This window comes from Rhinoraja longicauda, chromosome 30, assembly GCF_053455715.1.
Source record: "Rhinoraja longicauda isolate Sanriku21f chromosome 30, sRhiLon1.1, whole genome shotgun sequence".
Taxonomy (NCBI): domain Eukaryota; kingdom Metazoa; phylum Chordata; class Chondrichthyes; order Rajiformes; family Arhynchobatidae; genus Rhinoraja; species Rhinoraja longicauda.
Window position 1 is genome coordinate 6,867,624 of NC_135982.1, and position 25,837 is coordinate 6,893,460.

General features: G+C 43.8%; 1 protein-coding gene across 1 annotated transcript in view; it reads right to left on the minus strand.

Moving 5' to 3' along the window:
- Positions 1-24,832, minus strand: part of ctnnbip1 (catenin, beta interacting protein 1) — a 72,959-nt gene extending 48,127 nt beyond the window's left edge. The window contains exon 1 of the mRNA XM_078425264.1: positions 24,645-24,832. The gene's annotated coding sequence lies outside the window, so the exon portion shown is untranslated. The remainder of the gene's footprint in view (positions 1-24,644) is intronic.
- Positions 24,833-25,837: the final 1,005 nt, after the last annotated feature.

A 25,837-nucleotide genomic window follows, 5' to 3' on the forward strand; every position in this document is an offset into this window, starting at 1 on the left:
TCATTTAGTTTCGAAATATACTGCGAAATACACTTTCGAAATGCACAGGCCCCTCGGCACACTGAGTCCGCGCCAACCAGCGATCCCCTCACACTAGCACTATCCCACACACACCAGGGACAATTGTACAATGAAACCAAGCCAATCAACCTACAAACCTGTATGTCTTTGGTGCGCGGGAGGAAAATGGAGATCACGAGAAAACCCACGCTGGTCAAGGGGAGAACGTACAAATGTACAAGACAAGCATCCGTAGTCAGGATTGAACCTGGGTCTCTGGGTACCTGGGTAAGGCAGCAACTCGACTGCTACGCCACCATGCCGCTTTGTTCTATCCTACACACCAGGGACAATTTACAGAAGCCAGTTAACATACCGACCTGCACATCTTTGGGATACGGGTGTCTTCTTTTGGGTAACGCAAACTGGTGTAGATGGTGGACACTGATACAAAGACAATCAGCCTTGCATCAGTACAGACTGGGTAACAAATCGGTCTTGAGGAGTACTTCTGAAGAAAGAATACTATATACGCTTATTTTTATTAAACAAAACAGTCTCTAATTTTTGTTTACAGCTGCTCTTATAATAACAAGGTAAAAGTCTTGGTTCTAAATTGTGAAGATTCAGATTAGTTTACTGTCATACACTCACGGTGCAATGAAATTCCTCGTTCACATGAAGCTCACAGAGTAAACAGTGTACATACAGTACACTAATTGCATCATGACCTGCTTAGGGCAATGTTTAAAAAAAGGGTGCTTTGTTTTCAGCAACAAGGCATCTACTCTCCAGCTACCACATGATGTAGTCTGAACAGACAGAGTCAGGGCAAATACTGCAGTGGAAGGTAGGAATGGTCAGTGTGTACATAAAAACAGCCTCAATGTAAGCTGCATAGTGAGCTTCATTTCTTATTATTAATTTATATGTCCGTGAATCTTTACTACAATAGTTTAAAGCTGCAGCTCCACAAGAACATTTCTGGCTAAGAGCATGGCTAACAAGACTGCTAATAGTACGGAAGAAAGATGGAAGAATGTTTATGCAGTGACCTTCATGGTCTTGAAACGTACAAAATTCTTAAGGGGTTGGACAGGCTAGATGCAGGAAGATTGTTCCCGATGTTGGGGAAGTCCAGAACAAGGGGTCACAGTTTAAGGATAAGGGGGAAGTCTTTTAGGACCGAGATGAGAAAGTTTTTTTTCACACAGAGAGTGGTGAATCTGGAATTCTCTGCCACAGAAGGTAGTTGAGGCCAGTTCATTGGCTATATTTAAGATGGAGTTAGATGTGGCCCTTGTGGCTAAAGGGAACAGGGGGTATTTTCTATGTTTCTATGTTTCTATGAGACAGTTCAAATGCAGGGGTTACTTGAAGTTAGAGAAATCAATATTCATACCCCTGGATTGTAAGCTGCCAAAGTGAAATATGAGATGCTGTTCCTCCAATTTGCATTTAGCCTCACTCTGACAATGGAAGAGGCCCAGGACAGAAAGGTCAGTGTGGGAATGGGAAGGGAAATTAAAGTGTTTAGCAACCGAGAGATCAGGTAGGTCCAGGCGGACTGACCGAAGGTGTTTGGCGAAATGATTGCCCAGTCTACGTTTGATCGCGTCGGTGTATAAGAGTCCACATCTTGAGCAACAGATACAGTAGGTCAGGTTGGAGGAGGTGCAAGTGAGCCTCTACCTAACTTGAAAGGACTATCTGGACAGAATCGAGGGAGGAGGTATAGGGACAGGTGTTGCATCTCCTGCGGTTGCAGGAGAAGGTACCTGGGGAGCGGGTGGTTTGGGTTAACCAGGGAGTTGCGGAGGGAACGGTCACTGCGGAAGTTGGAAAGGGGTGGAGACAGTTCATTGGATAGCTTCTATATTCTAGGAATGTAGGAAAAAAAATGTCCTCCACTTTTGTGCTAAGATTAACCCATATCATAGAACACTAATTTCTACTTCACAGAAAAGTAACAGTATCTTATGGGAAAAGTTTTGTTTTTGTCATTACTTTCCTTGCAGGAGTCTTTTAAATCTGGATTTATGGCTCTAATTTTATGTTCACCGTCCAAAATCAATGTGTTTTCTACACCTCACTATTTTAAAGGTCTGCATCGTACTTCATCTCAAACGGACATAAATACAATTGTTAGTATAAGAAAATAACTGCAGATGCTGGTACAAATCGATTTATTCACAAAATGCTGGAGTAACTCAGCAGGTCAGGCAGCATCTCGGGAGAGAAGGAATGGGTGACGTTTCGGGTCGAGACCCTTCTTCAGTCTGAAGAAGGGTCTCGACCCGAAACGTCACCCATTCCTTCTCTCCCGAGATGCTGCCTGACCTGCTGAGTTACTCCAGCATTTTGTGAATAATACAATTGTTAGAGTCTTTGTGGTAATCTGTCAATTGGACATAATCTCCTGGAACCAGCATCACCATTAATCTATATAAAGTCAATTTACAAAGATTCATATTCCATTAAAGTCCAAAAAATTGCTTTATTGGTAATTGTTTCATGTCACCAGATTATTTCACGTATAAGGGTGGCACAGTGGTAAAGTTGCTGCCTTACATCGCCAGAGGCCCGGGTTCGATCCTGACTACGGGGTGCTGTGTGTATGGAGTTTGCATGGTCTCCCTGTGACCGTGCGGGTTTTCTACGGGTGCTCAGTTTCCTCCCACACTCCAAAGACGTGCAGGTTTGGCGGTTAATTGGATTTGGCAAAATGGTACAAGTGTCCCTACTGTCTCGGATAGTGTCAGTGTAAGGGGTGATCGCTGGTCGGCGAGAACTCGGAGGGTCAAAGGGCCAGTTTCCACGCTGTACGTCTAAAGTCTAAGATCAGTACAATGATTGCATTCTAATATTCTTCCCATCCTCTGCCAGTAAATGCCGCTTAAATATTTATTATTACACCCCAAACATATTTCCCCCTTAATAGTTTCCATTGAAATTCACTTGCACAAGAGTGTGCATATCTAGTGATCTGTCCTGCAGAAAAGAATCAATTAGTTCTCAATTACTACTGTATCTTCTATTTATCACAACTGACTCTTTTTGTGTATCTTTCAAGATAATGTTCAGGTATTTTGTGTTTTAATATTATCTGCAAGTCTCACTTTGAGAGAAATGTTTCGGAAATCGAGGAATATCATATCTAATAAATTAGTCTTTAGAATGAGTACAGTAACCCTATAATAAGCCCAGATGCCACAATTTTAAAACTATCTGAACATCGAGCACCTTATCAGTCCTCTTCCAATATAAATTTATGAACTCTATATTCTGGAAACAAACGTATCCTTCATGTAAAATAATACATTACTATAAAAGTCTATTCCTCGTTCTTTTTAAAATAACAATTGTCATTGACTCTGGGTCTACATATGCCAAATATCTAATGGATGCTACCTCCTCCCTCTGCCACTATAATTATTATACCCTTCTTCCTCTGGACAATGACTGACTACACTGTGAAATTTCACAATTCTCTGATACATCTTGGTGGCTTACCCTAACTCACCCAGCCACAATAAAACCTACAGGCCTATTACTGTAACCTCACACTATCTTTTAAATCGTGCCATTACTTTCACCTTCACTATATCTGAAAATTATTGGCATTCACCTTTTTGTGCTTCTTGCTATAAATTCTCAATGACTTTATAAACCTAATGTAACTTTTCCAACTGTTACAAATTAATTGTAAGTAGAATTTCCTTGATTTCTGCCTTTGTCATAAGGTCACCTCTCAGACAAAAAGCCCACAAATTCCAATCCTTTCGCATAACTCAAATGATAAGCGGCATGGTGGTGCAGCGATAGAGTTGCTGCCTTACTGCGCCAGAGATCTGGGTTCCATCATTGCTGGTCAGCGTGGACTCAGTGGGCTGAAAAGCCTGTTTCCACGCTGTATCTCTAAACTAAACGAAAACTCAGGCTCTTCACTAAGTTGAATAGTTCTTTCCGAGCAAGTCAGACAGCCAAAAATGAACAACCAGAAACAGATTTAAGAGTTCATTATTAAGGATGAGGTTTCCAAGTACTTAGAAGCACATGATAAAATGGGTCAAAGTCAGCACGGTTTTGTGAAGAGATCTTGCCAGAAAAATCTGTTGGAATTCTTTGAGGAAGTAAATAGTAGGATAGACAAAGGAGAATCAAGTGGATGTTGCTTACTTGGATTTTCAGAAGGCCATTGATAAAGTGTCACGCGTAAGGCTGCTAAACAAGATGAGTGCCCATGGTATTAGAGGGAAGATAGTACCATGGATAGAAGATTAGCTGAATGGCAGAAAGCAAAGAGTGGGAATAAAGAGGGCTTTTTATGGATGACTGCTGGTGACTGGTGGTGTTCCACAGGGGTCGGTCGGTGTTTGGTCAAAACCTTTCACATTTAATATTAATGATTTGGATGATAGAATTGAAGGCTTTGTGGCCAGGTTTGTGGATGATATGAAGATAGGTAGAGGGGCAGGTAGTGTAAAGGAAGCAGGGGGTCTGTGGAGCAGCAGGTAGGATAGAGGAGGCAGGAACTCTGCAGAAGGACTCGGGCAGGTTGGGAGAGTGGGGCAAAGAAGTGGATGGAATACAGCGTAGCAAAGTGTGCAGCCATGCACTTTGGTAGTAGGATTAAAGGCATCAACTATTTTCTAAATTGGGAGAGGATTCAGAAATCAGAGGAGCAAAGTGACTTGGGAGTGTTGGTTCAGGATTCCCAAAAGGTTAATTTGCAAGTTGCATCAGTAGTAAGAAAGCCAAATGCAATGCTAGCATTCATTTCTAAGAGGACTAGAATGTAAAATAAGGGATGTAATGCTGAGGTTTTATTAGGCACTGATTAGACTGTATTTGGAGTATTGTGAGCGGTTTTGGGCCCCATGTCTGAGGAGGGATGTGCTGGCGTTGGGGATGGTCCTGAGGAGGTACACGAGAATGATCCCGGGGATGATTGGGTTAATGTATGATGAGCTTTTGATGGCTCTGGGCCTATTACAATTAGAGGCTTTGGAAAGGGTGCAGAGACTTACCAGATTGTTGCCTGGATAAGGGGAGAGGTTGGACAGATTTAGATTGTTTTCTCCGGAACGCCGGAGGTTGCGGGAAGACGTGATAGAAGTATGTTAAATTATGAGGGACATAGATAGGGTAGGCATTCAGAATTGTTTTACCAGGGGATGGAAAAATTAAACACTAGATGGCAGAGCTTTCAGGTGAGAGGGGCAGTGTTTAACAGAGATGTGCAAGGGATGTTTATTTTAAATACAGAGGATGGTGAGTGCCTGGAATGCACTGCCTGGTTGGTGTTTGAGACAGATACGATAGTGGCATTTAAGTGATTTTTGGGTAGGCAGATGGATATACAGCGAATGGAGGGAAATGGATTATGTGCAGGCAAGTAAGAGTTGGGCTTGGCATCATGTTCGGCACAGATATTGTTGGCTGAAGGGCCTGCTCTTCTGCTGTACTATTCTATGTTCTACATGTATTATGCAAGAGTCAGATGTAAAAACTAAACCGATATGCATTCATCTCCTATTCTGGACCCTAGATGTCAGCTTTGAGGAAAGCTAAATATCAAATAGAATTTAGAATAAATTCAAAGAGAGAAGCACAGAATCTACTGAGTTTCCAACATTAGACTTCCGAATTTAAGAACAGAACTTTGGCTTTAATCTGCTTCAAGGCGATTAATTAATTGACCAACTGTCAGCATAAATGAGACTTTAGCTGGTGGAAGCAGTGGCCAAGTCAGTATCATGTCCGTGTTTGAAATGATCCAAGACATTTGCTGGTTATCTCTCATCCTCAGCTCAGGTTTCATTTTCTAACTATGCTAACATCGATCTCACTCAGCTCAAACAACTGCATTATGACTAAAATAGGATTATCATTTTTCACTTGAAGCTGTTACACAATGTTAGAAACAGCATGATCTCTCATAGCTCTTCCACCATCCAGTCACAAGCTGAAGGACAGAATAGGCAAAATTACGATCACTTACAAGTCAATGTATGTTACTAAAATGCTGTCTAGAAACGTAACATCTTAATGGAACATCTTAATGGACTTAGAGGTCAGGATGAAGGCATTTTAAATTACCAGTTCACAGTTTAAATCAGGGACCATTTATATTTATCTCAACTGAGAAAGGATTTTAGCTTAGAAAATCAAGCATAATCTATTTATGTGGAGCCAATAATCTGCAAATGCAATATTGGTGAGAGTTGTCTAAAGCCCCCAAACTGAAATGATTCAGTCTGAAGAAAGGTCTCGACCCGAAACATCACCCATTCCTTCTCTCTTGAGATGCTGCCTGACCTGCTGAGTTACCCCAGCATTTTGTGAAATAAATACCTTTGAACTGAAATGATAATATAGGACATAGTATAAACCAGGAAATTAGAGATGCACATACAAGGGTAATCCACCAATCATTGAGGACTTTATCTGTGTATATCTGAGTAAATCAAATCATCAATGATTTTGTGAAAAATGATGCATAGGAGATAGTTTTATCGATCAGTATGTTGAGGATCCAATGAGGGAACATGCTATTTTAAAGCTAGCATTAGACAATGAGAAAGTGTTAATTAATAATTTAGCAATTAATGGGCTTTTTGGAAAGAGTGATCATAACAAGATAGAATTTTAAATCAAGATTGCAAATCAACTGGTTCAACCTGAAACTATAGTCTAAAGTCTAAAAAGATTCAGTCACAGCTAACATGAGAAGTTAAAGGTGGTATTAAATAAATAAAAAGGCTGACCATGTTGCCAAAGAGTAGTGCTTGAGAATTGCAAAAATGTCTGAATTCAGCCAAGGGGCAAGGCATTGATGTGGAAAAAAGTAGTAAATACGAATGATTGTTGTAAGAAATATTGGCCTTTTATATGTCAATTGAAGCTTCTGTAGATATGCAAAATGAAAACATTAGCTAAGGTCGGCATTAGTATCTTAGAGATTTGAGCATTTTTGGAAATAAGAAAACAGCAGAGAAATGAAACAAATATTTTGTGTCTGCCTTCACAGGAGACACTGAAACCTTGGAAGCAGTGAAGAACAATAGTTCTAAAATGTAGGAGCAATTAAAAAAAAATTAAGTGTTGCAAAAAAGTATGAAATGGCCTGAAAGTGGATAAATTCCCAACATCCCAAGAGTTTGAAAGAGGTGGCTGTGGAGATAGTTGTGCATTGTTTGTCATTTTCCAAAATTCTAGATCCAAGAATGTCTGACAAACTTGAAGGTAACAAATATAAATTCACCATTCAAGAGACTAAGAACTGCAGACCAGTTAATCTGACATCAATAGTAAAAGAATATGCCATTTTCTTCTTAGATTGTTCCTCTGGATCAAGCAGTCAGAAGAAAGGTCTCGACCCGAAACGTCACCCATTCCTTCTATCTAGAGATGCTGCCTGTCCCGCTGAGTTACTTCAGCAATTTGTGTCTATCTTCAGTATAAACCAGCATCTGCAGTTCCTTTCTACACCTGTCTATCAATAAATATTTGTTAGTTTTAAGATTATGATGAGCCCAAAATGGTAATAGCTGACCTTGAACAATCATTGAAAAAATATAGCAGTGTACTGATTCCACAAATATGGCAATAAATGTTGCTGCATTGTTTTAAAAGACACCATTGTTTTTGCGAAGACAACCCGAGTATGAAGATTTAATAAACTTTATGTCGTAAAGCTGAAGAAAGTGCAGAGATAAAATTAACAAGGATGTTGCCAGAACTCGAGGGCCTGAGCTAAAGGGAGAGGTTGGGCAAGTTAGGACTCTATTGCTTGGAGCGCAGAAGGCTAAGAGGTAATCTTGTCGAGGTGTATAAAATCATGAAAGGAGTGATAAGGTGAATGCACAGTATTTTACCCAAGGTTGGGGCATCAAGAACCAGAGCGCATAGGTTTAAGAAAGGAGGAGATTTAATAGGAACCTGAAGGGAAACTTCTTCACTCGGAGAGTGGCAGAGAGACTAATTGTGATATGATCTGCAAATTGGCAAGAGTAAAAAGACCTGACTAAAAAGCATGAAAATTTTAATTTTAAAATATAAGACAGCTGGGGTGGTATCCATTACTGGTACATGCGAAGTATGCAAGTCTGGGGATCAGTGCTGTCAGACAATGGAGAGCCAGAACCAATTTTAAAAGCTCCAAATATTCGATGTGAGAATACAGTCACCAACAAGCAATGAGTATGGTATGAATAAGAAAATAACTGCAGATGCTGGTACAAATCGATTTATTCACAAAATGCTGGAGTAACTCAGCAGGTCAGGCAGCATCTCGGGAGAGAAGGAATGGGTGACGTTTCGGGTCGAGACCCTTCTTCAGTGAAGTCTGCTTGCGAATGTCTGTGACACATTTCACACTCTTACTTGAGCTCACAATATGTTCAGTCATCCCACCTTGCAGGCTGAGCAGCACAGGCAAGTCTTACAGCATTTCTGACATTTATCCTCAATCTTGTATTTAAAAATTGTGACTTTAAATATATCAGTTTTATTTCCGGCTGTAGACACACGCACTACAATGGAGAAAAATGCAGAACAAGCATTATCTGATGACTACAATGGCTTAACCTCATTCACTTACTCCGACTTTTCTGTGAGTCAGAATGCAAAGTGCATTGTAATGCAGAAAATATGTTTTAAGGGAATTTTAAATCTTTCTCAAAAAAGATTGTTTGCTTTTAGTCTAAAGGCATCTCAAAGTATGAACCGTACCAAAACAAATAAGAAGAGATTAAGAAACCTGCATAAAAGCAACATCAATGGAAGAGGGTTTGAGATTTTTTCTTTGTAAGGAATGAAGTGTAAAAGCTGAGTGAATTTGAAAAGGAATATTCCCCCGAGAATGACTTGGGTGGAATGAAGTCATTGGTTTTGAAAAAAATGACAAAGTGGCTTTTAGACAGAAAAAATAGGTGCCCCAAAGTAGCTTCTCAATTAGCAAACTACTGTATCAGAAGTACATCTTTAGTTAGATTGTTACAGTGCCAATACTGCATTATAAGACAGGTAGCTATTGATTACTTTTGATAATTATCAAAGACTCTTAAACAATAAAGATTAAACACAATGCTGTGATCAATGTATTATATTCACCTTGCAACCCTTTTCTCTTGTAATCTCCTGCCACCACGTAGAATGGTGAGAAATGAGGAGAGGGTTATGCAGTGACAGGCAAATTACGATGAGGTTAGTTCAGCAAGTCAAACAGAGGATTGTGCTGGTGTGGGTAAGTCCAGGCTAATGGGGGATATGGTCAGGCAGGCAGGATATGTGGAATGCAGAGGGTTAATCATCGGGAGTCGAGGTGACAGTGCAATCTGGCCAATTAACAAGCATTGAGGCCTCAGTCCTATGAGGGAGTCCCATTTCACTGCTCCCCTCTACAGGGTAGAGTTTTACATGAAATGATGTTGCATTTACGCCTCGCCTCGTCCACAACACCAATGTGTTAATTATTGCACTGCTGATTGCATGTAGGTGCTTGCTGCCGTGTTTCGAACAAGTGATAACACTTTAAAAGCACTTCAGTCTATGAAATGGTCAGGATATCCTGAGGTTAAGGGGGCTGTGGAAATGCATTCATGCATTGTTTTTCTTTTAATTTCGGATCTATTCATGGCTCTTTGTGTTCATGGATTCTAATTTTAAATGCATGGAACGCCCAAAGGATAGTTTGACACTGTTTGCGGGAGAGGTGGAATCTCAAAGCTGTGCCTTTTTACAGCCTGGTTGTACAATAGATCAATGAAGTACACTAACACAACTTCTTACACCCCTGAGAAGAATTTCATTTACATAGGTTTAGATTTAGTAGGCACAAACTAACATAAGGTTATGGTGTAAACAATTTATAATTGTGGCCACTGGATCTAAAATGCAATTAATCTTAAAACACAGAGGGTGGCCATTACATATTTTCTGGCAGTGCCAGCGTGCCTAAACTATTGTCCAATTCTTTATAATTCATTCATGGGATGAATGGTTTGATTCGGCATTTTAGAGGCTAGATGTATTATCAGGTAATATTATAAAGTTATGCAGTTCTGCTTCGTAGGATGTACCAGATTTGGTTTCCATCCAGTGCCACATTAGGTGAATGGTAACTAAGTTTTATCTATGAACCTCACAACCAAGATTCATTGCCAAGACTTAATTACCATTCAACTAACTTGGCACTGACTGGGAATCATAGGTTTAGTTTAGTTTAGTTTAGTTTAGTTTAGAGATGCAGAGCGGAAACAGGCCAACCAAGTCCGTGCCGACCAGCGATCCCCATTGGCGTGGCAAATTGAAGGTGATACATAGAATCAGCAACCCAAGGTCCAGTAAAAGTTGGTTTTAAGCTTGGAGGCCCATGACCAGAGACGTGTTGCAGGGCCCTCTGTTGAGTTCTGGGCCCTCTGTTGTTTGTCACAAGGAGGCATGATTAGTAAGTTTGCAGATCACATCAAAATTGCTGGTATAATAGACGTGAAGAAGGTTGTCTAACAGGATATTGAACAACTGGGAAAATGGGTGAAGGAATGAAAGATAGAATTTAATTTGTACAAGTGCAAAGCGATGTAATTTGGGAAGTTAGACTAGATCAGGACACACATAGTAAAAGGCACGGTCTTATTAGGGACTTTTGTTGAATAGAGAGACGCGGGGAGGTAACTGTAATAATACCTGAAAATGACAACATAGCTGGACAGAAGGGTGAAGGCAGTCTATAACAAGCTTGCTGTCAACATTGAGTACAATAGTTGGGACGTTATTATAATTGTACAAAATGATGGTTCAGCCATCCTTGGAGTACTGTGTGCAGTTCCAGTCGCCACACCGTATGAAATAAGCAAGACAGGGTGCAGAAAGATTTCAAGGGTCTCGAGCCAAAACGCCACCCATTCCTTCTCTCCAGAGATGCTGCCTGTCGAGTTACTCCAGCATTTTGTGTCTACCTTCACAAGAATGTTGCCTGGGTTAGAAAGCTTGAGTTATAAGGAAAGATTGGATAGGGTGGGTCTGTTTTTCCTGGAGTAAGGGAGGCTGAGAGATGACAAAACAGAGTTTATTATGAGAGCCATAGACGTAATAAATAGCAAGAGAGATAGTTCTCCATGTTATGGTGGCTAAAACTAGAGGGCATGTTTAAGATGAGAGGTTGAAAAGGGATGAGGGTTTTTTCCAAACATAGTTGGTGTCTGGAATAAGCTGCCAGAGGAAATGGTAGAAGCAAGAACAGTACCAACATTCAAGAAGCAACTGGTCAAGTTCTTGAATAAGATTGGCATAAAGTTATGGAATTAATGCAGGTAAGAGAGGCATAGATATGGTGGGCCCCAGGGTGTATTTTATGCTGAACAACTCTATGACTTTGTTATGAATCCATTCAACTAAAATGACAAGGGATTATAAGGATTCCCACTCTCAATGAAAGATATAGAAAATTACAACCCAATTAAAAACTGAGCTGCTTCACATGGCAATACAGTCTTGGACTGAAAAATAAGGCTTAAGGGAATGGTTCATGTTACATTTAAAAAATGCTTGCTAACTTAAAAAGAACTACAGCTGCAAGTTCAATTGACACCACTCGAGGGGATCAAGGATCTGTAATGGCTCCCTACTTCAAGGGCGAGTGATGTAGTGACATGTCGAGTTGGGAAATACATGTGGATCACAGTATTGGGTATTTGTGCTCCAGTAATTAAACACATTCCACAGCGCACTCTGGGGTTTTTTTTCTAATCAGAGGAAAGGTGTTACGTGCCTACTGCCAAATTACCTACACTTGCAAAAGTTCTCCCAAAGGCTTCAATAAAGTTGTATTAATTATCCATCATAGTCTTGACTGTTAAACCCTTATAAAAATTGAAGGTCTAGCATGTAATTTAGCTTTAACAAGTTTCCATCCTTGGTTTCAATTCCTTTCATAAACTCGGTCCTTTCCCCTCTGCCTCCATAATCCACTGAGATTTTCAAGCTCCTCTATTTCCGGCCTCAAACATCCATGAATGAAACTGCTCCATTCCTGATGACCATGCCTTCAGCTGCCCAAGCCCAAGGTCTGGGATTCTTTCTGTATTTGTCTCTACCTCTCAAGTCACATTTCTTCTTTAAGGTAGTCTGCAAAACCTAAATCTTTGACCAAGCTTTTGGGCATCTGTCCTAATATTTATTTTTGTGTCTCATTGTTAAGATTTTTTTCTCATAATAATCTTGTGAAATGACTATGTGAAAAATGCTTTATAAGTTCAAGTTGCTGATATTGCTCAAGGAATTTGAAAAAAAACAAATGTTTTGTGCAAACTTCCTAAATTTGTGAATCATTCTTCAAGTGGCTTAGAAACAACAAATGACAGAGGCAATTCTGGCACACACTCTCCAACCATTTGATTGGATCTTTGAACAGACCCCAGAATGGGCCACATCTCAGAATAGTGTGGCGCAGTGGTGCAGCGTTAGAGCTGCTGCCTCACAGCGCCAGAGACCCAATTCTGTCTTTGTAGAATTTGCACGTTCTCCCTGTGACTGTGTCATTTTCCTCCATGTTCTCCGATTTCCTCCCACATTCCAAAGCCATGCAGATTTGTCGGTTAATTGGCTTCTGTAAATTGCCCCGAGTGTAATGGATGCGAAAGTGGGATAACGTGGAACTAGTGTACGGGTGATTAATGGTCGGTGTGGACTTGGTGGGTTGAACGGCCTGTTTGAATTGAATTGAATTGAATAAATTTTATTAGCCAAGTATGTATACATACAAGGAATTTGCCTTGGTGCTTTACTAGCAAGTAACAACACGATATACAGTAGACAATTAAAAATGAGACATTATAATTGAAACATGTGAAGAATGAAATAAAATACCAGAGCAAAAGGAGACTACAGACTTTTGGCTGTTGAGTAGAGCTCCTGCTCGTGGAAAAAGCTGTTTTTATGTCTGGCTGTGGCTGCTTTGACAGTCCGGAGTCGCCTTCCAGAGGGAAGTGCTTCGAAGAGTTTGTTGCCAGGGTGAGAGGGGTCAGAGATGATCTTGCCCGCTCGCTTCCTGGCCCTTGCAGTGTACAGTTCGTCGATGGGGGGAAGGTTGCAGCCAACAACCTTCTCGGCTGATCGAACGATGCACTGCAGCCTCCGGATGTCGTGCTTGGCGGCTGAGCCAAACCAGGCCACGATGGAGAAGGTGAGGACAGACTCCATGATGGCAGTATAAAACTGGACCATCATTGCCTGTGGCAGATTGTGTTTTCTCAGCTGCCGTAGGAAGTACATCCTCTGTTGGGCCTTTTTGACTGTGGAGTCGATGGTGGCCTCCCATTTAAGGTCCCTGGAGATGATGGTTCCAAGGAACTTAAATGACTCCACAGATGTGACTGTGGTGTTGTTGATGGCGAGTGGGAGGAGGGGAAGTCCTAAAGTCTACAATCCTATATCTAAAAAAAACTAAAACTAAAGTAAGTAAATCAAAGCTCAATAGTACTGGAGCATACTGATTGTAATGTCAATGAGAAAATTGACAAAACTTTCAAAGTGCATTATAGATCCACTATTTCCTGAGGGGAAATGAGGGGCCTGAACAGGTAGATTAGAAAATGGTAGGATCTTCTTTTTGGAGGAGATTCAATTGACACCACTGGAGGGACCAAAAATCAATAAATGGTCACCTACTTCAAGGGCAAGTGATGCATTGACACGTGGAGTTGGGAAAAGTGTGGGTTATAGCACAGGGTATTTGTGCTTTCGAAATTAGAAAACTCCACAGTGCACTGTTTTTCCACTCAAAGGAAACGTATGCTTACTGCCAAATTAACTAGACTCACAAAAATCCTCTCAATGGCTTCATCAAAGTTGTATAAATTGAACATCTAAATTTGGGCCATTAAGTCAAGACCTTATTAACGGTTCAGATCTTGTGTCTCTCAAGCACTGCAGCCTTGTGACCAACGTGCCGGAGCGGTGGCAGTTTTTCCTGATGATGAACTGGCGTGCTACAGTGAAATGATGACTTAGTGTGGTGGTAATTAATCAAAGTCTTCGCTTGAAAATAGTTTAATTTAGTTTAGAGATACAGCACGGAAACAAGTCCTTCGCCCCACTGAGTCTGCACCAACCAGCGATCCCCGCTCACTCGCACTATCCTACACACACTCTAGGGACAGTTTACAATTTTTACCCAAGCCAATTAACCTACAAACCGTTAAGTCTTTGGAGTGTGAGAGTAAACCGAAGCACTCGGAGAAAACCCACGCAGGTCACAGGGAGAACGTACAAACTCCGTACAGACAGCAACCGTGGTCAGGATCGAACCCGGGTCCCTAGCACCTGTTCTTCACATATTGTTTGCAGTTGTCAACTTAAAATGGCCGAGGTAAAGTTAAAAAGAATTCTGAGATCATTGGTATTCCTGCTTTTCCCAAACTCAACCAAATGGAGAGTAAACTGGTATCCCGAGATTTAATCCTTTCCTCACTAAGTCTCTCTCACACAAAGGTGTTGATGCATTGCTTGAATAGTTATATTGCTTGGGTGCAGGTGCCAGGCACTGCTGAGTGGCTCGCTTGACAGATCACAGTGGATATGTGGACCTGCATATAATTGATCACCTACAAACTGTAATATTCCACCAGGAACAAAATATCTGGCCAACAGTCTCCTCCCTCACCCCAAATGTGAGCTCCTAATCACAACCGTGGCTGTGTCGTTAGCAATGCAGCTCTGGGATCAACCCCCATTGTTCCTTCCTCCTCTGCATAGTTCTACATCATCAGATGAGCCTACTGATGCATCAGAGAAACAAAGCAGCAGATTAAATGCTGGAGTAACTCAGCGGGTCAGGCAGCATCTCGGGAGAGAAGGAATGGGTGACGTTTCGGGACGAGACCCTTCTTTAGACCCGATGCTGCCTGACCCACTGAGTTACTCCAGCATTTTGTGTATACCTTCGATTTGCATCTGCAGTTTTTTTCCTACTGCGGATTAAATACACCGCATTGAATTGATTATAATTAACATAAGCAAATTCACTTCAGTAATTCACCGGATGTCAAATCCCACAACATCACATGCTCAAAACTATATTCACAACTTGAAGGTTAGTGGTCAAATGATTAAGGACATTAACAGTGAAATACAGAAAATAGAAGCAGGAGGCCATTGACTTTCTCAATTTGCTCCACCATTCAATCGGATTATGGCTGATCATCCACATTGAATACCCTGTCCAGTTTTTTTTCTCCAAGGCTGTTAATCCCACCAGCCCAGGAAAAATATCGAAGACTTTCTTAATGATTTGACTTTAACTGATTTCCTCAGGTTCACCACTCTCTTTGAGATTTTTTTTTTAATCCTAATCTCTGTCTTAAATAGTTTATCCCTTATTCCATAGCTTGTGACCGCTGCATCTGGACACCCTGGCCAAAAGGAGCATCCTTCCTGCCTACTAATCCCACCCCCACCCTCAAATCTTCTATACCCAAATCTTCATAAATTCATATGATAGGAGCAGAATTAGGCCATTCAACCCATCAAGCCTATTCCACCATTCAATCATGGCTGATCTATCTTTCTCTTAACCCCATTCTCCTGCTTCTCCCCATAACACCTGACTAATCAAGAATCTATCTATCTTTTCATTAAAAATATCCATTGAGTTGGCCTCCATAACCTTCTGTGGCAATGAATTCCAGATTCACCATCCTCTGACTAAAGAAATTCCTCATCTCCCTCTTAAAGGAACGTCCTTTAATTTTGAGGCTACAACCTCTGGTCCTAGACTCTCCCACTAGTGGAAACATCCTCTCCACATCCACTCTATCCAGGCAAATGCTGCTGGTCCCGCTGAGTTACTCCAGCATTACTCTATCTACCTTCGATTTAAACCAACATCTGCAGTTCTTTCCTACACCTAATGAATAACAGTTTAATTTGAGCAAACATACCTAAACTTTCAATATCATAGTCACGGAAATCAATATTACACTTTATATGTACATTAAGATAAGGGGTAGGCCATTTAGGACTGAGATGAGGAAGAACGTTTTCATCCAGAGAGTTGTGAATCTGTGGAATTCTCTGCCACAGAAGGCAGTGGAGGCCAATGCACTGGACTTTTTCAAGAGAGAGATTTTTCAAGAAAGGAATCAAGGGATATGGAGAAAAAGCAGGAACGTGGTACTGATTTTAGATGATTGGCCATGATCATATTGAATGGCAGCTGGCTTGAAGGGCTGAATGGCCTACTCCTGCACCTATTTTCTATGTTTCTATGTATTTAAAGGAAAAATGTCACCGAAAGAGAATTTACACATTCAGTGGTAAAATATAGGACAGTCAGCATAGATTATGGATAAAGTTAATTCAAAATTTATTTTTTCAAATAAATTTAAATCCTTGAAAACTATAATCCAAGCACAATTCATATTCTTCTTTAAAGCTTCAGTTAGTGAATTAGTCCACTCCCGAAACTGCAAAAGTTGCCTTTTGCAATATCTTACTTCAGTTGATCGCAGTGAAAGGTGCCATTGTTGGGGAATTCATCTGAAGTTTCACTTCCAGTGTCAAGAACCCTAGGTTTAGAGTTAGCAACGGGCCAAGTATAAAACACAAAACCATCTTGCATTAATCATCAGCTATCCCTTCTTTCAACCAATATTCTTTGATCAACAACCAGTAACCACTTTACAAACCAAATCGCCGAGGAAAAGATACACACGACAAAAAGTTCTGGAGTGACTCAGCAGGCAGCATCTCTGGAGAACATTGTTAGGCAGAGTATTTGGTCCGGGCCCTTCTTCAACACTGTAGTGGGGGGGGGGGGGGGGGGGGGGGGGGGAGAGAGAGAGAGAAAGCTGGAAGAGAAGAGGGGCAGGACAAAGCCAGGTAGGTGATAGATGGGTACAGATGAGGGGGAGTTTTGAAGGTAACTTGTATCTATCTATCTCTTGCCAGTTTTTGTCCTGCCCCATCCTTCTTTCAGCCGTTTGCCTCCACTACAGTCTGAAGGGGGGTCCCGACCCGAAATGTCACCTATTTATGTTCTCCAGAGTTACACCAGCTCTTTTGTGTCTTTTCTTGTAAACCAGCATCTGCAGTTCCTTCTATGAGAAAGCATGATGGTTCGGAAACAAAAATTGATATTTCTGGATGTGTTTGAGAACTCCAGTGGGCACGGCACAAACATTTTACTTGCACAGCCCTAAATTTCGCCGGGTCAGTGAAAATATTACTTTACCCTGGATGAATATTATCAATAATATTGCAATTTTTACATACACAATTTTTCTTCCAAATTGGGAATAGGAGCAAGGGAATGCAACATTCATGAAATATTTTCCAAATTTGGAGATCAGAACTGACGCACACCATCCATGTAAGAGCAGTCCCTACATCAATAATGCGTTCAATTTGTCCTCAAAAAAATTTCTTCCTTGAACAGAGACCCAATCAGTTTCCCTCAACTAACTCACTTCCACTTCACACGTTTATTGCCCTCAGTAAAATCTGGCCCCTGCATTTAGCACTCTGATGGGAATTAGGTTATTTTTCTTTGATCTCGGCTCTCAGCAAATACTATCCATCTAATGGAAGGATGTATAATTCACGTGATACAGTTGCTAATATTGTCTCTCGATCCACGGGTGTTCATTTTCACTTAACTAGCTATTCAATTCAACCCTGCTGTTCTTTAAATCTTTGAAGCGTGCTTGCCACTACTTCCAGTGGAAGCATAAAAGGAGACGACAAATAAAATCTGCTCAGGATGTTGCACTGCCAGATGGTATTTTATATGGACAACTGAGCTAAGGAAATCTGTTGTGGCTGCAATGTCCATTTAAATTGATACTTAAATGTAATGGAGACCACAGTATTGTAATCTAAATAGTCGTGAATTTTCAATGTTTAAATACCAAATAGCTATGGAAACACAACCAGTTCATTTTTGACACCAAGTGCTGGAGTTTGTTTGTAAACCAGCATCTACAGGTCCCTGTGTTTTCAGTTACACTTTGAGTTTCATTCTTGAATGCTCCTTTGATTTAGGAGGCTGATGATAATTGCTATGAACACTTTTACATTAAAGCCTCAAAATGTTTTATATTGCCTCTGAACTTATCGCCTTTCCACCTAAATAACATAAAATCATGTGAAAAGAATCAGGAAACCCTGTTGATTGACACAAAATGTTGGAGTAACTCAGCGGGGCAGGCAGCATCTCTGGAGAGATGGAATTGGTAACATTTCAGGTCGGAACCGTTCTTCAGAGAAGGGTCTCGACCCTGTCCCGCTGAGTTACTCCAGCATTTTGTGTCTATCTTTGGTGTAAACCAGCATCTGCAGTTCCTTCCTACACAAGAAACCCAGTTGGTTTGGCTCTGCATAACTTGGATCTGGTCAGCATAGTCTTCATCATACTTTTAAATGTTAACGATTTGCATCGGACACATCAAATCAAACACATGGAATGAACAGATGAATATTTAACCCTCAGCCACTTCACACAAAAAATGTTTATCTAATCTCCGTTTCATGGGTCCTTGTGAAATGTTGTTGTGCACAAATTAGTCTCCGCTTTTCCTGCATGAGAACAATGATCATGTCAAATGCCCTTCACTGGCTGTAAAGTGGTTTGGCTCATCCTGTTGCCACCATTTTAATATGTCAGTGGGGATAGAAAGCGGTGATGCTTCAATAATGTCAAGTCGTCACTTTTAAGTCCTCACATCAACCGCTACTTAAGAATAGTTTAATGCACTGCAGCTTGTATCATTTGCAGTTTTTTATTTTAAAAGCAGGACCAACAATATTAGAGCAATAACCTCCATGTAATTTTTTTTAACAAAATAGTTGCTTTTCATCCTGACTCAGACAACTTGCATAATTCATCAAAATGATGCTGGTAGCATGGATAAGACCAAAATTCATATTTGAATATTTTATGAGGTATTATTAAAAATGTCTAATGCAAACTTTTCTGTGTGAGAGGCACTTCCTGAATAGGAAATACTCTTGCAAATACTGATATATTCGCACTACGTCAAATACGTTTGTTCTAAATGCACACTGGCACCACTCCACAACTCTTTCTCTGCTGTACTGGGGCTGCTTCCTGCATCTATGCAGAACTCATCAATTTTAACAACTTCACCACCAACTTTCACCCTGCCCTGAAATTCACTTGGACAATATCTGACAGCTCTCTCCACTTTCTTAATCTCTTTGTCTCCATCTCAGGCGACAGATTATCAACAAAAATCTGAGGACACCATCGTGAAATTTGGGCTTGTTAGGCCTGTATTACAGACACGAGACCAGCAAAAAATGGAACAATTCTGGGCCACTAAGTGCTGGGTCACAAGAATGTTTGAAGCAAGTTGGAGCCAAAATTTGGTCAAATCGCTCTTCAGCCTTTTAAGAAAGTCACATCAGGTCTCTTCCTAACCTAACAATTCCTGTCAGTAATTGGACTCAACTGCTTAGAACAGGTGTTTGGGATTTTTCACTCACTGAGTGAGATGACAACTTGTTGATGCATCATATGGCAAGATCACGTAGTAATGCTGTGCTTTCACTGAGTCTTCAACCACACCCGTCATTAGCTGCATTGATTTGACACTTTAAAAATGGTTTCATGAAAATCTGGAACTTAAGCTAATGAAAAGCTAAAGTAGCCCCAGAATATGGCCCCGGAGCTTTAGGGAATGATGAGCTTTCAGTGTGGTGCAAGCGAGAAATAGTGTATCCCAATGGACACTAGCTTACTAAAGGTTCAACTAGTAAAAAACAAAGCGTTGGAGGAACTCAGTGGGTCAGGCGGCATCTGTGGAGGGAAATGGATAGATGGCATTTCAGGTCGAGACCTTTCTTCAGTTTGAAGAAGGGCCCCGACCTAAACCAACTGTCGGATCAGTCTGCAGAAGGATCCCGACCCAAAACTGTGGACCCATTTGTCCATTTCCCTCCACAGATGCTGCCTGGCCCGCTAGAGCTCTATCTAACTCTCTCTTAAATCCATCCAGTGATTCGGCTTCCACTGCCCTCTGTGGTAGAGAGTTCCACAAATTGACAACTCTGGGTGAAAAAGTTTCTTATCACCTCAGTTTTAAATGGCCTCCCTTTTATTCTAAGACTGTGGCCCCTGGTTCTGGACTCGCCCAACATTGGGAACATTTTTCCTGCATCTACCTTGTCCAGTCCTTTTACAATTTTATATGTTTCTATAAGATCCCCTCTCATCCTACTAAACTCCAGTGAATACAATAGTGCCCAATGTGAATCGTGCCCAATGAGTCAGGCCATTGGTCAAATGAGTACAGGTACGGTGGAAATGCACAAAATTTTAATTAATTTTTAATGGGTATTACATAGCGGTCTTGTCAGCAACACTCACTTTTAAAGTGGGTTTTAAATCGGCAATGGAGGGATATGGATCATGTGCAGACAGATGAGATTAGTTTAACGTGGCATCACATTTGGCACAGACATTGTGGGCTGAAGGGCTTGTTCCTGTGTTATGCTATATGAAAAACGAAGGAAAAAAAAGCCAAATTGCCCAGGAAAATGGCCAGGTGTTTTAACTGGCATTCACTGAAAGATGAGGGAGTGGGGGCCTGGAAAACAGAAACCACTGAAGAGGCGAAGGGTGTGTGAGGTGTCTTGGACATAGGTAGGGAGGGTTTGGACCGGGGGGGGGGGGGGGGGGGGGATAGGATGGAATTGACGAATGTGGAAATTAATTGAGTGGGACGGGAGCAAGCAGAAACATAGGGTGTGCCAGGGCAGTTCTATTTATGAATTTTGGGGGAAGGTAAAACCGGGCCGTGTGGGGCTGGGGAACAATAAGGTTGGAGGCTTTGGAGGCCATACAGCCGGAAGTGGTAAAATCAGAAATGGTCTGAGAGAATATGTGGGATCATGGTCCAAGGGTAAGTAGGAGGAGGAGGTGTCTGAGAGGTGCACAGTGAAGGATGCATGTTTGCCAGGGCAAGAGCATGACGATCTGAACATGTTTAGTCTGCATATTACTTCCCAAATTCTACGAGATATGATCCCTTGTTCACACTGATTGCATCTGGCACGTTACAAATTTTTCACAAATGGGTGGTTCATTGGCATCCACTCAAGTGTGACAAACTAAGGTGCAGCATTCATATAAACACTCCACCTTAGCTTAGAGGCGTTCAGTGTAATTTAGTTTAGTTTAGTTTAGTTTAGAGATACAGCATGGAATCAGGCCCTTCGGCCCACCGAGCCCTCGCTGACCAGCGATCCCCATACGCAAGCACTGGAAGTGTCCAGAGCTAATTCTGCTACCACCATCGCCTGTTGTACAAGTGATGGCTCCCACTGATTGTCGCCAGAAGCTTCCGCCCTATTCAGGACGGATGATGACAGTGATGTGACATTTGAAACATAGATGATGGACAGGAAAGAAGAAGCACTATCCTACACAATAGGGACAATTTACAATTTTTCCAAAGCCAATTAACCTTCAAATTTGTAATTTTTTGGAGTGTGGGAGGAAATTGGAGCACCCGGGAAAAACCCACGCAGTCACGGAGAGTACGTGCATACTCCGTAGAGGCAGCACTCGTAGTCAGGATCAAACCCGAGACCTTGGCGCTGTAAGGCAGCAATCCTACCGCTGCGCCACCGTGCCGCCATTGCTAAGTATCTGACTTCCTCTGTCAAGAGGGGACATCAGTCTAACCAGTTGAGAAGTGGCACCAATAGCCCCCATTATGCTGCATCTCATCACGAGGCTTCTTGGTCAGCAGGTCAGGCAGCATCTCTGGAGATAATGGACTGGTTCATAAGTCAGAAGAGTAGAATTAGGCCATAGTGAGGCCCACTGGAAATTGGAGGAGCAGCACCTCATATTTCGTCTGGGCAGCATGCAGCCCAGTGGTACGAACATCGACCTCTCCAACTTTAGATAGTTCCCCTGTCCCTCTCTTCCCCTCCCCCTTCCCAGATCTCCCTCTATCTTCCTGTCTCCACCTATATCCTTCCTTTGTCCCGCCCCCCTTATATCAGTCTGAAGAAGGGTCTCGACCCGAAACGTCTCCCATTCCTTCTCTCCTGAGATGCTGCCTGACCTGCTGAGTTACTCCAGCATTTTGTGAATAAATTCCCTCAACAGCCTCTTCAATATTAAAAATGCATTTACTGGCAAAGTACTCCACCAGTAAGATAGGCACAAAAAGCTGGAGTAACTTAGTGGGTGAGGCAGAATCTCTGGAGAAAAGGAATAGGAGATGTTTTGGGTCGAGACCCTTATTCACTCGGCCCAAAATGTCAACTATTCCTTTTCTCCAGAGATGCTGCCTGACCCACTGAGTTACTCCAGCTTTTTGTGTCGATCTTCGGTGTAAACCAGCATCTGCAGTCTCTTCCTACTCTACCAGAAAGGTTTGAGACTCATATTGTCATTAAAGGGCTGACATAAACCTCGATCAAGGCACAAGAGACAGCTGATGCTCGAATCTTGAGCAGAACACAGAAAGCTGGAGGAACACAGTGGATCAAGCAGTAATTTGGGAGGAAATGCTTACGCGACATCTCGGATCAGGATCACAATAGCTAATCGACTGAGCTATTGTGATACTAATCATCAAAAAAGTACTCTTGAAGTATAATCGCTGTACACAACAAGCACTTCAATGCTGGCACTACAATGTGCTTATTCAGCAAGGTTGAATGAGGGATAAAGATGGCCAGATCTGGACATCATCACCTTCCTGCTGCTCTTCAGAGGAGTGTGATGTGATATTTTAGTTCTCAGCTGAACGGCAGCACCTCCGATGGTGTGCAACATAGCAACTGTTGCTGCACAATTCTGTGTTGCTTTCAACATTTTACTCACTCCAAAGAAAGCACCAAAATTAATAGAAAGATTTAAAAAAGTTAGTTCTTAAAATGCCATTCCTTCATACAAAAAGCTAATGCTGGGTATAGGGCCACCCCACCTGCACAGAGCTCCCACTCCCTGCAGAGGGCTACCACTGAGGGTCCAGGAATACCCTATGGGCGTAAAGATATCCCTCCAAGTATGAGCTACCCATCTAGGCACTCGGCTACTACAAGGCTACCCCTCCCTGATACAGGGCTACCCCTCCCTGATACAGGGCTACCCCTCCCTGATACAGGGCTACCTCTCCCTCGCACAGGGCTACCCCTCCCTGATACAGGGCTACCTCTCACTGGCACAGGGCTACCCCTCCCTGATACAGGCCAACCCTCCCTGGCACAGGTTACCTCTCCCTGGCACAGGTCTACCTCCCTCTGACACAGGGCTACCCATCCCTAGAAAGGACTAGCTCTCCCTGACACCGGGCTACCTCGCCTTGGCACAGGGCTACTACCTCACTGGGTACAAGGCTTCCCCTCCCTAGACATGGCTGCCTTTCAGGGCATAGGGCGCTCAGTTCAGTTTATTGTCACGTGTACTGAGGTACAGTGTAAAGCTACCTCTCCCAGGCTTCCTCTCCAGGCACAGGGCCACCCTCCGGCCACAGGGCTACCTCTTTGGGCACAGGGCTACCTCACTGGGCACAGGGCTACCTCACTGGGCACAGGGAGGGCTACCTCACTGGGCACAGGGCTACCTCACTGGGCACAGGGAGGGCTACCTCACTGGGCACAGGGAGGGCTACCTCACTGGGCACAGGGCTATCTCACAGGGCACAGGGCTACCTCACTGGGCACAGAGCTAGCTCGCTACACTGGGCACAGGGCTACCTCACTACACTGGGCACAGGGCTACCTCACTGGGCACAGGGAGTGCTACCTCACTGGGCACAGGGCTATCTCACAGGGCACAGGGCTACCTCACTGGGCACAGGGCTATCTCGCTACACTGGGCACAGGGCTACCTCACTGGGCACAGGGCTACCTCGCTACACTGGGCACAGGGCTATCTCACAGGGCACAGGGCTACCTCACTGGGCACAGGGTTACCTCACTACACAGGGCACAGGGCTACCTCACTGGGCACAGGGCTATCTCACAGGGCACAGGGCTATCTCACAGGGCACAGGGCTACCTCACTGGGCACAGGGCTACCTCTCCGGGCACAGGGCTACCTCACTACACTGGGCACAGGGGGGCTACCTCACTGGGCACAGGGCTACCTCACTGGGCACAGGGTTACCTCACTGGGCACAGGGCTACCTCACTACACTGGGCACAGGGGGGGCTACCTCACTGGGCACAGGGCTACCTCACTGGGCACAGGGCTACCTCACTGGGCACAGGGCTACCTCACTACACTGGGCACAGGGGGGGCTACCTCACTGGGCACAGGTGGGGCTACCTCACGACACTGGACACACCGCCGCCCCTCCATGATCCAGGGATGGAACAATGAAGCGATTGAAGGAACACGCTGCCAAACAAGCGCCTCTTTGTTCCGCTCCAGCGCCGGCCAATGCCTGGACGTGCAGCGGCCACAGATGCACACACACACACACACACCCTGGCGACCATCCCCTGCCCCGGCAACTCGTCTCGTGTGATGAGGAGCCGCCACTGAGGGGGGGGGGGGGGACAAAGCGGCGGCGGTTGCCAGGGGGAGCCCAGGCCCGGTGGTCCGGGGAGAGAGCGGCACAACCTCACTGACGGGGAGAGATGCGCTTCCTTACCGCTGCAGGCCGCGTCCCGTCCCGTCCCTGCCCTGCCCTGCCAGGCTTGCTCTCCCTCTCTGATGCCGGGCGTCGGGCGGGCGAGTGAGGAGGCGAGGCGGGCCGCGCCGGGCGCTCCGCCGACGGGGGCAGCAGCTGAGGCGGCAGTGGGTGCCGGAACTCCTCCCAGCCGTCAGGGGGCGCTTGTGCGGAGGCACCCGGCGTGGTCCTCCCGGCTCCAGGGGACGCTTGTGCGGAGGCACCCGGCGTGGTCCTCCCGGCTCCAGGGGGCGCTTGTGCGGAGGCACCCGGCGTGGTCCTCCCGGCTCCAGGGGACGCTTGTGCGGAGGCACCCGGCGTGGTCCTCCCGGCTCCAGGGGACGCTTGTGCGGAGGCACCCGGCGTGGTCCTCCCGGCGCCAGGGGGCGCTGGTGAGCGGTAAACATGGTTGACATTGACTATGCCAATGGAGTGGCCAGCATTGGAAATGCTTGCTGCAGTTTATATTCCCCCTAAAATAAACTTTAATCACAATAAAACACATACATACAAAACTAAAAACAGCGGCGCAGCTGGTAGAACTCCTTCCTCGCCGCTCCAGGGACCTGGGTTCGATCTTAACATCTGTGTGTGGAGTTTCCGTTCTCCCCGTGACCATGTGGGTTTCCTCTGGGTGCTCCGGTTTCCTCTCACGTCCCAAATACGTTAGGGTTGCCAACTGTCCCGTATTAGCCAGTACATCCCGTATTTTGGGCTAAATTGGTTTGTCCTGTACGGGACCGCCCTTGTCCCGTATTATCATATCATATCATATATATACAGCCGGAAACAGGCCTTTTCGGCCCTCCAAGTCCGTGCCGCCCAGCGATCCCCGTACATTAACACTATCCTACACCCACTAGGGACAATTTTTACATTTACCCAGCCAATTAACCTACATACCTGTACGTCTTTGGAGTGTGGGAGGAAACCGAAGATCTCGGAGAAAACCCACGCAGGTCACGGGGAGAACGTACAAACTCCTTACAGTGCAGCACCCGTAGTCAGGATCGAACCTGAGTCTCCGGCGCTGCATTCGCTGTAAAGCAGCAACTCTACCGCTGCGCTACCGTGGGTTGCCAACTTCCTCATTCCCAAATAAGGAACAAAGGGTGTCGCCACTGCTCGGGCCGCCACTGGTGGAGCAGGAGCACGTGGCCACTGGCTGGGTGAGC